The sequence below is a fragment of the Somniosus microcephalus genome, chromosome 33, assembly GCF_052327205.1.
Source record: "Somniosus microcephalus isolate GS21.2 chromosome 33, FLI_Smic_1.0, whole genome shotgun sequence".
Classification (NCBI taxonomy): Eukaryota; Metazoa; Chordata; class Chondrichthyes; order Squaliformes; family Somniosidae; genus Somniosus; species Somniosus microcephalus.
The window spans coordinates 23,326,755-23,339,687 of NC_141019.1; positions in this window are offsets into that span (position 1 = coordinate 23,326,755).

The window sequence follows — 12,933 nt, forward strand, 5'->3', positions numbered from 1 at the left end:
GCCAAGGCTTAGACTCTGCTCATCCTGTCTCCTTCAGTAATTTTATAGCTACGTGTTTGATTTGAAACTGTAAATGAGTCTTTTATCTGTCTGAATTTGTTTTGTAAAGTGAATAAAAGATGACCAGCTCAAAGTGTCTATTTTTATTCTGTTCCACAAGCACAAACTCTTCCTTTCTGCTACACCATTCTGAACTCTATAAAGTATGTCCAAGACTTGAATCTTCCTCCACTATCTGAAGAGGCTGACATGAATCAGTCATTCATGAAAGGAAGACTTAATGAAATAATACTGGGCAGCCTGTGGGTGGCGCTGTCCAGGAAGAGTATAAATACTCGGGCACGGGCCCAGCTTGCGCAGGACATTCTTAACAGGAACTAGTGAAGGACACAACTAGACCTCCATGTTGTAAACAGTTGATTAAAGCTTTATTTAACGCTTAGACCAAGTGCCTAGTAGTTTTCTTATGTCAGAGGCTTGTTTCAGCATCTTTCTCAAACCCCTGGCCAGGACGCAAGGAGAAGCTTATCATCGGTTTCTCTCACCTCCAATCCCTCGCTTCGTCCCTATCTTTCTCATCTCTCTATTGTTCTAGTTGTATTCTGTTCGTTGTTCGCCTGATGACTCTTGTGTTGTCGTAAGCTCTAAATTGCCACCCTACAATCTTCCTCTCCTTCCACTCTCCCGTGTTGAAATCAAAACATGCTGCATCAACCCCTGGTCTTTTACTGGACCTCAAAACTGGTGAACTCCTCACGACCCCAGCCTGGCCTTCCCTCAACACATCTACTGGCTTTTAAACCCCCACATTGCGGCATCGGCTCGCCACGACTGCTCACTTTATCTCATCTTCTCGCCTACACTTTTAAAGGGTTAAATTACGAGGACAGGTTGCATCGACTCGCCCTGGCAAATAGCGCATCGGTCACCTGCCTGATGCATTTGTGGGTGGCTGACTGAGACTTCTTCGATGAGGCTGCAGAGCCCCGTGACCAGCTGCCTTGACAGTCGGAGCCTCCTGAAGCACTGCTCCTCGGACAGGTCAAGGAAGCTGAGCCTCTGTCTGTACACCCTGTGAGGTGGGTAAGGCCTGCTGCGCGCATGCCCCCTCTGTTGTTGCCTTCTCTGCGGCCCACCTGCAACTCCTTCTATAGTATGCCCTTGCTGCTGATTCTCCTCTTCCTCCGCCTCTTCTTCACTCCAATAGAGTGCAGCTAGCGCAGCACCTATTATCAGATTCTCATTTTTGTTAACAAAGTGTATCGAAAGCACAGCCCAACTTAAACAGTGATCACAGAATCATAGCCCACAATAAACTGAAAGAGCACGTGTGGGTGATGCACCTTTATTCAGATCGGGTCCCCTTTACTTTCAGCACACGGATCAGTTCGCACGCAATCCTATCGGGGTCCTAATTGCATCATAGGACTACGATATATGTATATTCATGAGCCACCCCACCTCTCGTCGATCACTAAAAGCTATTGGACCGGTACAAAAATAATTGAAAAGACTGTTGGCCTTTATCTGAAGAGGGCTGGAATACTGGGTGCAAGTTATGTTACAGTTATATAAAGTATTTAGAGTATTGCATTCAGTTCTGGGCACCGTACCTCAGGAAGGATATATTGGCCTTGGAGGAGGTGCAGATTCTCCAGAATGATACTGGAATTAAAGGGTTAAGTTATGAGGACAGGTTGCATAGACTAGGCTTGTGTTTCCTTGAGGATAGAAGATTAAGGGACGATCTAATTGAGGTGTTTAAGATGATTAAAGTAGTTAATAGGATAGATGGAGAGAAATTATTTCCTCTGGTGGGGGAATCCAGCACAAGGGGGCAGAACCTTAAAATGAGAGCTCGGCTGTTCCGGGGTGATGTCAAGAAGCACTTTGCCACACAAAGGGTAGTGGAAACCTGGAACTCTCTTCCCCCAAATAGCTGTTGACGCTGGGGGGGTCAATTGAAAATTTCAAAACTGAGATTGCTAGATTTTTGTTAGGCAAGGGTATAAAGGGTTCCGGAACCAAGGCGGGTCAATGGAGTTAAGATACAGATCAGCCATGATCTAACTGAATGGAGGCTAAGGCTCGAGGGGCTGAATGGCCTCCTCCTGTTCCTATATTCCACCTTGGAGGTGTCCTGCACGAGGGTCTTCAGCCTTTCAACAAGGTTTTTCAATGTAACAAAGTCCCTCAAGCTCAAGTGTGTAGTCGTAGCTTCCTCGGGAATGAGAGACAGCTGCAGTTCAGGAAGCCAGGTTTGGAGGCCAGGGGCAAGGGGTGTGGGAAATGGATCTCAGCTCCTTACAAGTATGGAGTTGTTAATTCACACAACAACTTGCATTTATAAAGCACCTTTAATATAGTAAAACATCCCAAGGCGCTTCACAGGAGCGTTATCAAACAAAATTTGACACCGAGCCACAGAAGGAGATATTGGGACAGGTGCAGTCCGTATGATGAAGGTGCTCCCACAGTGCTGTTAGGGAGTGCCAGGATTTTGACCCAGCGACGATGAAGGATCAGCGATATACTTCCAAGTCAGGATGGTGTGTGACTTGGAGGGGAACTTGGAGGTGGTGGTGTTCCCATGCACCTGCTGCCCTTGTCCTTCTAGGTGGAAGAGGTCGCGGGTTTGGGAGGTGCTGCCAAAGAAGCCTTGGTGAGTTGCTGCAGTGCATCTTGTAGATGGTACACACTGCAGCCACGGTACGCCGGTGGTGGAGGGAATGAATGTTTAAGGTGGTAGATGGGGTGCCAATCAAGCGGGCTGCTTTGTCCTGGATGGTGTCGAGCTTCTTGAGTGTTGTTGGAGCTGCACTCATCCAGGCAAATGGAGAGTATTCCATCACACTCCTGACTTGTGCCTTGTAGATGGTGGAAAGGCTTTGGGGAGTCAGGAGGTGAGACACTCGCTGCAGAATACCCAGCCTCTGACCTGTTCTTGTTGCCACAGTATTTATGTGGCTGGTCCAGTTAAGTTTCTGGTCAATGGTGACCCCCAGGATGTTGATGGTGGGGGATTTGGTGATAGTAATGCCATTGAATGTCAAGGGGCGGTGGTTAGACTCTTGCTTGTTGGAGATAGTCATTGCCTGGCACTTTTGTGGTGCGAATGTTACCTGCCACTTATCAGCCCAAGCCTGAACGTCATCCAGGTCTTGCTGCATGCAGGCATGGACTGCTTCATTATCTGAGGCGTTATGAATGGCACTGAACACTGTGCACTGTGAACATCCCCACTTCTGACCTTATGATGGAGGGAAGGTCATTGATGAAGCAGCTGAGGATGGTTGGGCCTAGGACACTGCCCTGAGGAACTCCTGCAGTGATGTCCTGGGGCTGTGATGATTGACCACTAACCACCACAACCATCTTCCTTTGTGTTAGGTATGACTCCAGCCAGTGGAGAGTTTTCCCCCTGATTCCCATTAACTTCAGTTTTACTAGGAGTCCTTGATGCCACACTCGGTCAAATGCTGCCTTGATGTCAAGGGCAGTCACTCTCACCTCACCTCTGGAATTCAGCTCTTTTGTCCATGTTTGGACCAAGACTGTAATGAGGTCTGGAACTGAGTGGTCCTGGCGGAACCCAAACTGTGCATCAGTGAGTAGGTTATTGGTGAGTAAGTGCCGCTTGATAGCACTGTCGATGACACCTTCCATCACTTTGCTGATGATTGAGAGTAGACTGATGGGGCGGTAATTGGCCAGATTGGATTTGTCCTGCTCTTTGTGGGCAGGATATACCCGGGCAGTTTTCCACATTGTCGGATAGATGTCAGTGCTGTAGCTGTACTGGAACAGCTTGGCTAGAGGCACGGCTAGTTCTGGGGCACAAGTCTTCAGCACAATAGCCGGGATGTTATCGGGGCTCACAGCCTTTGCTGTATCCAGTGCGCTCAGCCGTTTCTTGATATCACATGGAGTGAATCAAATTGGCTGAAGACTGGCTTCTGTGATAGTGGGGACCTCAGGAGTAGGCCGATATGGATCATCCACTTGGCTCTTCTGGCTGAAGATGGTTGCAAACGCTTCAGCTTTGTCTTTTGCACTCACGTGCTGGGCTCCACCATCATTGAGGATGGGGATATTCATGGAGTCTCCTCCTCCCATTAGTTCTTTAATGGTCCACCACCATTCACGACTGGATGTAGCAGGACAGTGCATTTCTCCAGGTAACGGATAAGAGAACCGAGGAGGGATCAGCTGGGAAAATTGGGCTTCCTTCAAAGTCACACGATCTGCATTGAATTTAAAAAGTGAGCTAGAAGGCTCTGGAATGCTATTCCAGCTCTTCAACACCCTTTGTCTTTCCCGCTGCTGGTCTCTATTTCACAGTTGTCACAAAACGTATGATGCCATAGTCAACCCCGCACACAGCCCGATATACTGTTAACTTGCTATCTGTCTTTCTCCGTCTACAGCTGCAGGTTGAGTGAAAGTAAGTACTATACGAATGCAGGCAGAGCTTAACCATACTGCTCAGTAACAGAGCAACCATGCTATAACTTAGTGATTATTATAGAGTAGTTTCATTCTTGCTAAGGAGTAGGGACAGACTCTGCTCCCATTAACATGGCAAAAAAGATCAAGTACACTTCATAAGGAATTCCACTGTAATCACTGCTCCCATACTGAAGATCTTGATAGATAGCACACTCATTTATTACTGAACATCCAACATTTTTTGTGATTTTTGCAACAGTTCCTGTGTCCCGTCACCTCCATAATGGGTGCAAATGGAGGAATCTTCCTGCGACTTTCTCTAATCCCAGAACATCAGGTGGTTCCAAGCACGTTGGAGGCAGAACTCCCATTGCTTGGAAAAATTCAGGATTCAATTAACAGGTTCTTTCATCATCCCTCCCACCCTTTGTTGAATATCCCGGTTAAAAGCAACTCACTTCTTGCTGCAGTCAACCCCTTGCCTCATGACCTTCAGGTATCAAATACTGTACCGAGGAGATTCTCAGCATCTAAATGGGGTAAGGACTGCAGCGGTTCAAGAAGGCGGCTCACCACCACCTTTTCAAGGGCAATTAGGGATGGGCAATAAATGCTGGCCTTGAAGTGACGCCCACATCCCATAAAGAACGAATTTTTAAAAATTAATCGGGATAGGATTTTGGTATCGGAAATAAAACTAGAACACACTGGAAGGACACAGCAGGTCAGAGAAAGGATGGGTTAGCCTTTCGTGTATCTCAAAGCATTAACTTTTCTTCCCAGCATTTGGAGTTTACCCCCTTTATTTGTCCAGTCAGCACCCTTTCATTTTATTTCTTCAGCGCCCAATACAGCGAGATCTCAGGAATCCACCACAATGGCCGACCGATGACGAGAATGCTGGGTAATCAGAAGCTTCCCCCTGCACACGAGTGTTTCCTTTCCGATTGGTCTATTGCGCTGACTTCTGTAACTACCCACCATGTGCAGACAAGGCCTGTGTTTTCCCATTTGAAAAAAAGATCTCATCTTGAAACACGTTCTGGTAGGCCCAACTCCTGCTCATCTACTGATGCAGTGCAGAAACGCAAATTTTATTAGGTACTGAACATCGATCCTGCTGGACCAAGATCCCAGTCTCTCTGAACAATCAATTTCAAATGCTCAACTGAATTTTTGCTGGTTTGGGCAAAAGCAAATGTTGACTCCCAGTAAGCATCACGAAGGCCGATAACCTGAGATTGAGGGCCCCACCTCATGGCAAGTTTTGGGGTGCGCTCCCACGGGCCCCGCATTGGGGTGCGCTCCCACGGGCCCCGTGTTGGGGTATGCCTTCACAACTGAGCCAAGCTGATACAAAAACAAGTTCAAATGTTAAGCAGAGGTGGGTCAAATGCGGATATAAGCAAGAAGGTGAATAACTGCTCAAAAAGGCCACCTCCTGACATCTGTTTTTTTAGGTACATTTATTGTCATATTTACATTATCAAAGCCTCTGCCAGTGACACACTGGAATTGACCCTCAGGTGCTGCACAACGCAATGCTAAACACCACCTGGAGATTGGTGGGTTTACACCCACTTGAAACCTTCGGATTGATTTGAATGAGATTTTATTGTAATAACCAACCAAATGAACCACATTTCTGCTGCCTGATTTCCATTACAAAGAAGCAAAAAGCCTGCTCAACAAAATGGACCATCCTTCCAAAAACAGAAACCCGACTGTCCAGAACCATCAGATTTCAAATGCTGACAACACAAGTAGCACTTTGCCCTGCCAGTACACTTTACACCTAATCTCAGCCTATTACCATCTCGTCTAGCTTCTAATCTCTTTTACTTCTTTTGTTTCTTTTATTCTTTTGTCCGATCGCAGCCCTGCCTTCGATCCAGTTTCTTTTCTTTCCAGTTTTGAAGAAGGGTTCGACCCGAAACGTCAACTCAAATTTCTCTCCATGGATGTTGCCTGACCTGCTGAGGTTTTCCAGCATTTTCTGTTGTTATTTCGGATTTCCAACATCTGCAGTATTTTGCTATCGTACTAGCACTTTGACAGCTTGGTCACCAGGGGGCAGCAGTGCATTAACTGTGCTCTTTTGCCGTTGCTCCAGTCAACCATTGGAGTATAGAGGACTTCTCTCTGGTGTCCTGGGCCAACATTCATCCCTCAACCAACATCGCCAAAAACAGATTACATACATGCAGAGTATTTACAGCACAGAAACAGGCCATATGGCTCAACTGGTCCATGCTGGTGTTTATGCTCCACACGAGCCTCCTCCCACCCCACTTCATCTCATCCTATCAACATATCCCTCTATTCCTTTCTCCCTCATGTACTTATCTAGCTTCCCCTTAAATGCATCTGTGCTATTCACTTCAACTACTCTTTGTGGTTGAGGAGAGACTACACAAACTAGGGTTGTATTCCCTGGCATTTAGAAGGTTAAGTGGTGATTTGATCGAAGTTTTCAAGATATTAAGCGGGTCAATAGAGAGAAACTATTTCCGCTGGTTGGGGATTCTAGGACTAGGGGGCTTAGTCTAAAAATTAGAGCCAGAACTTTCAGGAGTGAAGTTAGGAAACACTTCTACACACAAAGGGTGGTAGAAGTTTGGAACTCTCTTCTGCAAACGGCAGTTGATGCTGGGTCAATTGTTAATTTTAACTCTGAGATTGATAGATTTTTGTTAACCAAAGGTATTAAGGGAAATGGGCCAAAGGCTGGTGTATGGAGTTAGATCACAGATCAGTTGTGATCTCATTGAATGGCGGAACAGGCTGGAGGGGCTGAATGGCCTCCTCTTGTTCCCGTGTAACAGGCTCGAGGGGCTGAATGGCCTCCTCTTGTTCCCGTGTAACAGGCTTGAGGGGCTGAATGGCCTCCTCCTGTTCCTAATGTAACAGGCTCGAGGGGGCTGAATGGCCTCCTCCTGTTCCCGTGTAACAGGCTCGAGGGGCTGAATGGCCTCCTCCTGTTCCCGTGTAACAGGCTCGAGGGGCTGAATGGCCTCCTCCTGTTCCTAATGTAACAGGCTCGAGGGGGCTGAATGGCCTCCTCCTGTTCCCGTGTAACAGGCTTGAGGGGCTGAATGGCCTCCTCCTGTTCCTAATGTAACAGGCTCGAGGGGCTGAATGGCCTCCTCCTGTTCCTAATGTAACAGGCTCGAGGGGCTGAATGGCCTCCTCCTGTTCCTAATGTAACAGGCTCGAGGGGGCTGAATGGCCTCCTCCTGTTCCTGTGTAACAGGCTCGAGGGGCTGAATGGCCTCCTCCTGTTCCTGTGTAACAGGCTCGAGGGGCTGAATGGCCTCCTCCTGTTCCTAATGTAACAGGCTCGAGGGGGCTGAATGGCCTCCTCCTGTTCCCGTGTAACAGGCTCGAGGGGCTGAATGGCCTCCTCCTGTTCCTGTGTAACAGGCTCGAGGGGCTGAATGGCCTCCTCCTGTTCCTCTGGTATGGAGTTCCAAATTCTCACCACTCTCTGGGTAAAGAGGTTTCTCTTGAATTCCCTATTGGAATTATTAGGGACTCTTATGGCCCCTAGATCTGGTCTCCCCCACAGGTGCAAACATCTTAACTGATAAGTCATCTCACTGTTGATCGGGCGATCTTGTTGGGGTTGAATAACAGCCACATTTAACTACATAAGCAGCCACCACACTCCAAGTTGCTGTTGATGTCACAGACTGATATTTGGAGCTTGTGTGCTTTCAAACTAGGGTTGCGTCAGGAGAGAGTATTGTTTGAGCTGTCCAACACTAGGGCCTGGTCATTGGTGCAAGTGACGGGAGCAATTTGGGGTGGTGAATTCAGAGTAGCACATTGGACATTTTTAAGTATTGGGCCAAGTGGGTTTTTGCCTGTATTGTAGATACGCTGAATAAACCTAGTGACTCCAAATTACCAAGGCCTTATAGTACAGCGTCCCATCCATTCAGGAATCGCGAGTGTACAGAACAAAATGAGCTTAAATGGCTCGTTAAAACCATTGCAAATGAGATCAGCAACATCCAGGGCAACATTATTGGCCAAACCATTTCTATACAACAGGCTTCTCCAAGAGGCCTACATTCACCATTTGGATCACTTTTAAGAATGTCCAGTTGACATTTACACTGATAAAATGTTTTGCCACAGTTAATCACAATGAATCATCAGTACTCACAAGGAGTCAATCTGGGGGAGGGGTGGGGGGTCCAGTCAGAAACAGAAACAAAATGGCAGCTCCAGCCTGGTAGCAGGAGTCCCCTCTCATTCAGTTGGAAAATTGTTTTTATTTTTTTTTAAAGTCACTCATCTGAAGAATGGATGGAATTCACGACAAGTCATTGCAATCATTACTTAAGGCTAAAGGGATCAAGGGATATGGGGAGAAGGCAGGGACAGGGTACTGAATTTGGATGATCAGCCATGATCTCATTGAATGGCGGAGCAGGCTCGAGGGGCCGAATGGCCTACTCCTGCTCCTATCTTCTATGTTTCTCTCATCTGTTTCTCTTATACCTACAGCAGGTTATTTTGATTGAGGTCCGAGTGTTGTGGAAGGCTTTCTATATATCCTCCGATGGGTGCCACGGGCAGTGTCTATCATCAGACTGCCCCACCCAGTCCACGCATCTGCACCACAATATTAAATTTGTGCCATCACCACGACAAGTTAACAGGAATTCTCCCTTCCCTCAATTTTCACCTCTCCTCGGTGTGCCAAGTCTTGCATTCGCGCGAGAGGCCTTCCAGCACCTTGCTTAAGTGGCCTACAGGGGAGTGTCAGCAGGCTTGAGTGAGTGGGGAGCAGGAGGGCAGCACACGGAGGCCCGTACTACAGGAAACTTTGGTTTATCCGGAGGTTGTATGTCCGGAATACTCGATCTAACAGCAAAAATCAGGAGCCGTTTCCTGTAAGTTTTTTTAGTTCTCGTTCTTTTTTTCCCCCCAGTCAGGCTCTGCAAGGTCTGTAGCTATAGCAACAGCTTCAGCTAGAGACGCTTGCAGCTGCCTCTTTAGAAGCTGTTGCTAAGCAACAGTGTTTGTTGTCAGATACGGAGATGAAAACCTCCGTATGCTTCAACATTAACTTTGTATATCCAGCAGTTTTGATAGATCGGCAACACGCCGGTCCCGTCGGTGTCGGATATCACAAAGTTTCCTGTATACTGAGAGTATCAGCCTGGATTTTTGTGCTCAAGACGCTGGAGTGGGACTTGAATCTGTGCATAATTATAACTTTAAGGTTCTGTGGTTCTCCCTAACTAACTCTTTCCAGTAAGCTTTTCGGCAATGGACACAGAAATGTTGGGTGTTGGGGCAGGTTTTCCTTCCTCCCAACCTCCTGGGTTTATGGTCTAGGCAGCACCAGGTGCAAGGGGAGCACAGAGACTTGAGCAGATAATCCAGGCCGACACTCCCAGTACCGTACTGAGGGAGTGCTTCATTGGCTGTAAAGCGCTTTGGGGCATCCGAAGGTCATGAAAGGGGCTATATAAATGCAAGTCTTTCTTTTTCTCCTCACGTTACCAGTCAGCGACAAGACGGTGCTTTGGAAGATTCCTCCAAACCCATCTGTCCAAAGAACTAGGATCAAATCCAACCTGGCCGTCTTTACTTGCTCCATGTTAAGCACAAAAACCATCAAAAGATTTTTTTTCCCCAAAACAAAAAGGGACTCAAAGGGAAGGATTTCCATGGACATTTTACAAATTAATTATATACATAAGCTTTGGGCTCTACTGAAATGTTATATATTTGTTTGTAAATCATACTCCTTAAAATAATTATATGCCACATTAGTTTTAAACATCCCTTCAAAAGGGAGAGAAGAACTTGACACATATTTTGAGGAGACGGTGTCACAACTCAGAGGCCCTGAAACACCAGTCATTAATATAGCCTTTATTTTAAAATTACATTGGCATCTGATATGAGCATTTACCTCAGATTTATATTATTATAAAGGCAATGGCTTAATATGCATACACAAACAGGATTCTTTTATATCAATTACAGATCAAAACAAGTCAGGCCTTCAGGGAAGTTGAAGCCTAAATTTATGCTGGAAATCTGAAATAAAAACAGAAAATGCTGGAAAAACTCAGCAGGTCAGGCAGCATCTGTGGAGAGAGAAACAGAGTTAACGTTTCAGGTCGATGACCCTTCGTCAGAACTGGAAAAAGCTGGCGATGGAACAGGTTTTAAGCAAGTACCGAGGCAGGGAAAGGGGGTGGCGGGGGAGGGAGGGGAAAGAATGTACTAGAAAAAAAGGTGCAGGAAGGGACTCGATTAGGACTGGAACAAAGATTTGTGGGCTACGTGGCACATTATTTGTTCCAGTCCCACTCGGGTCCCCTCCCTCACCTCTTTTTCGAGTACATTTATGACTGTATCAATGCCGCTTCCTGCTCTCATCCCATTCTGTCCTCGGCCTCCTACACCGTTCCAGTGAAGCTCAACGTAAGCTCGAGGAACAGCACCTCATCTTTCAAATAGGCACTTTACAGCCTGCCGGACTCAACATCGAGTTCAACAATTTCAGATCGTAACCTCTGCCCCCATTTTCTGAGACAGCAGGTGCTGGTAATTATTCTGCTGTTCATTTATTCTCTCCTGCCTTCCATCCTATCACAGACCTTTCCTTTTGTTCTTTCCTCCCCTCCCCCCCTCTCCCTGCCCCTACACTTGCTTAAAAACCTGTTACATCTCCAACTTTTTCCAGTTCTGACGAAGGGTCATCGACCTGAAACGTTAACTCTGTTTCTCTCTCCACAGATGCTGCCTGACCTGCTGAGCATTTTCTATTTATATAACACTGTACGTCATATTCCATCTGTGAGTTCTATGCAGGACAACTAAATTTAGGCTTCAACTTCCCTGAAGGCCTGACTGTAGGCAAGAGTGATAAAAGTACGGACATCCGATCTAATCTTAGGAAACATTTCTAAGCCCTCACAAAAAGTTCATCTGAACCCCTTAGAGTTCAGAATTACAGCCGAAGGAATCTTCATACTTCATAAAAACGTTTAGCCATCAAGGAATGACAGCATTTATATCAAATCTCAGAACTAGATTCAAACCCATGTAACTAGGGCTAAATCTGCGTGAACTGGCTTCGTGTACCTTTTAAGAACAAGGTAATGCGATCTCTTAATGACAGTACTCCACGTCATTCAACACTTGCCGATTTAGCTGCTTTGTAATTTAATTCACCATCGGATAGAACCTGGTATTCTGTGAGATCCTGCATCAGGGAGTGGTAGAGGTTAAATAAAATAATCCCATATAAAATTTACAGGACAAGTGGCAAATGATCGCAGGTCATAAGTGGATTGATATTGGGGTGAGGGCCGTCACCTTTTGCCCAAAATAAAGCTAGACAGGGCAGGGAAGTCAGAAAAAAAATTTGCTGTCTGCAAGCACAAAATGGGCCCACTCGTAAAGCCAGCACGTATCAATAAAAAGCACAAGAAACCCGGGCCAGCTTCTTTCTGCACCAGAAACACGTTGTTAAATGAAAAATAAAATACATATTATTGCTGGAAATAAAATACAAAATTCTTCACAAACCTTTGAAATAAAATGAACTGGCAGATCAGGGGTCTCACGTCTCGGAGTGCTTCATTCTTCAGAGAACGTTTGGGTAGTATTTTTCTGCTTTATGGTCTCCAGCTCAGGTCAGATGGCGACATGGGATTGAAATCGGTAGGCGTTGCGCCTGTTTTTCGGGTGTTAGACAGGGTCAGCTCGGACCAATTTAGCAGTGGGACAGCCTGTGACCAATTGTTCCCGGCGTCCCGGGTGGCCACCTAAACCCGGAATTACTCGCCTTGCATATGTTAATCAGGGGCCTAACACCTGTTGAAGGACCCCTCTGCTCAGGATTCTTCAGCAGTCGCCAACTAAAGGCAATATTTTTTTAAATATGCTCTTTGGACTCCAAATTCGCGCCCCCCCCCCCACCATAGCCCACTTCAATCCCCCTCCTGGGACTTACCTTGGGCCGCTGCCAGCGAGGCAAGTGACCCATTCGTGACCCACAATGTCGAGCTGCCTGCGGAGCTGCGACAATCATGGAACTCCCACAAGTGCTTTAACTCCAGGTTAACTGTTCCTGTTCTAAAGACGAATGCAACAGCTCTCATCTCATCCCCTCTCCTTCAGCTCCCATGACCGGCTCTCTTTAGTTCTTAGGAGAACCTGGACTGATGTCAACTTGGAACATCCATAACCTGAAAGATCTTGTCTAACTTCACACGATATATTAAGACCAACAGTTTTGCGAGAATTTTGTATCTCAATACACCTGCAATTTCAATATTACAATTGGATAAAAGTCAGGGTCGAGTTGACTGAAAGTCAGTCAACAAAACCGATCCAGATGCATTGTGGGAATGAGCCTCCTTTGCAGTAATTAATTAAAACTTGGAAGCTAAATCTCACAATGCATTGAGCCCATTTGTGCATACAGAACAAGAAATGAGAATACCG